Genomic DNA, 2119 nt, shown 5'->3' on the forward strand with positions numbered 1-2119 from the left:
ATATATATATATATTACAAATAAGTGGTAAATATATTAGGTGATTACTAAAAATCCATACTACTCAGCAATGTAGGGAATAGAAGGAAGAAGGCGATAATACATTTCAGTTTATTATGTGATATGCTAAAGTCATGTGTTTTTTAGTCTTAAATGACGTATTCAAAGAAGTTGGCAAGTGTATGTATTTATATAAACCTGTACTTTCCTTATAGACTTGTACATTGAGGCTAAAAAAACTAAACTGAACTAAAATACTTTCTTTAAAAAAATGCCCCCCATACCCGTATTAGGTAAGAAAAAGTACGTGCATAAATGTAATAAAAAATTTTCCGTTATCTATTGCTCCACCCTTAAAAATGCACTATGCAGTGACTCAGGATCCAAATATAAATATTAATGTATTTATAAACGAATGAATGTCTGCCTGTGTGTCCCTTACAGATTCTTAAACCGTCCGACCGAAATCAATGAAATTTGGCATACAGATAGATCGAAGCACAAGGGAAGTTACTGGTGACATTAAAACATTTTATGACGAGCAGGATGAGAGAAAAACGAATTGAAATATTCTGGTTGACTAAGCCATTGTTTTAAATTTAACTTAGACGATTCAATTTTCAAATATTTTAACGATAACGTATGTGATATTTGCTAGCTTATAGCTCTGTTTTACCAACAACAAAAATTTAGTGCTTTAATATTTAACTATTTTTGCAATATTAACTTTTTCATTTATATAATAACTATAAATGAAAAAGTTAATATTGCAAAAATAGTTAAATATTAAATGATTTCATAACTATTTTCCTTTAATATGGCGGGAAATTTTGTGAGCTTTATTCCAGATTTGATTACCTGGTAAACATCCTGTAACTAAATGACACGTATTTACGCTTAAAAATGATCTAAAATTAAATTTTAGCTTAAAAACCAACATTTTTTTTAAGCTAATGGAAGTCTTATTAAGCAGTCGATAATAATTGCCAGTAAATAAAATTAATACATTTTCAAAACATTTAACTACCAGTTTATTAATTAAAAAAAATTAAAATATATAACACAAAATTTGGGCATTTGGGGAAGTATTAATAACGCAAATAACTCATTTCAACAAAGCGAGATTTGATTCTTGCAATGCATGCGATTGGAGCTAAATGCGCATAACCCAAAGCCAGCGTGAAACTCAGCATATCTGTTTATGATAAGTTTTCAGCGCGACATAAAAGTTTTATTTTTCGTTCAGCTTCATTCCAAAAATGTAATTTTAAGTTAGTTAAGAAAATTAAATATGAAAACAAAATCTTCCAGAAGAGTTGGCAGGTATGCGTTCTGTATTATCTTTGAACATTCAAGTACTTCAATAAATGTGACTTTATACCTTTGTGACAATTTCATGTGCGTACATTCTGTATTATACGTGAAAATACGAGTTTTGACAATTGTTTTTCTTTTTCGGCTTTTTTATATTTATAGCAGTAGCACTTGATATACATCATTTACCGGAGTGAAATATTGCACAAGCACAAACGGAGAAACGAATAACAATAGAATCCAATATTAGTAATAATGAAATTAATAAAAAAAAGTAACAAAAGTCAACGAGTACAAGGTCTGTAATTTTTCTCTAATCCTCCCAACAGTACTCAAAATTGGAGCCAGAGACTGCTGGGCATGCTCCAACATGTACAATATTCTTTACAGTTACTATTGCATAAAATACAATTTGGATTTAATAGCAATTCAAACCTATGTAGATAACAAAAAAAGTCAGTTAGCCTAAGTCTAGCCTAAAGGCAACTGCAACTGCGTTCGCCTAGAGGACCCTGGGATCTATTGAGGAGACCCTCTCCAAGTTTTATCCCTGATGCGTTAAATTAGGTAAGATGAATGGTACTCATTAAAAATATTTTAAATAATTATTTCTATCCAAAGTGAGGACTTTTCAAAGTAAATGGCATAGTTTGATTTATTGAAATATTCGTGTTGTCCTTGCTATATATGCCATTCACCAATGCCATTACCAAAGCAAACCTGCTTTGGGAAATCAAGCGAATTGAAGACTGAGGGTACGTTTCTTGTTTTTAAGTGGCGCCATCTATGGCCAAGAATACAAATTC

Source organism: Parasteatoda tepidariorum, chromosome 9 (genome assembly GCF_043381705.1).
Source record: "Parasteatoda tepidariorum isolate YZ-2023 chromosome 9, CAS_Ptep_4.0, whole genome shotgun sequence".
Classification (NCBI taxonomy): Eukaryota; Metazoa; Arthropoda; class Arachnida; order Araneae; family Theridiidae; genus Parasteatoda; species Parasteatoda tepidariorum.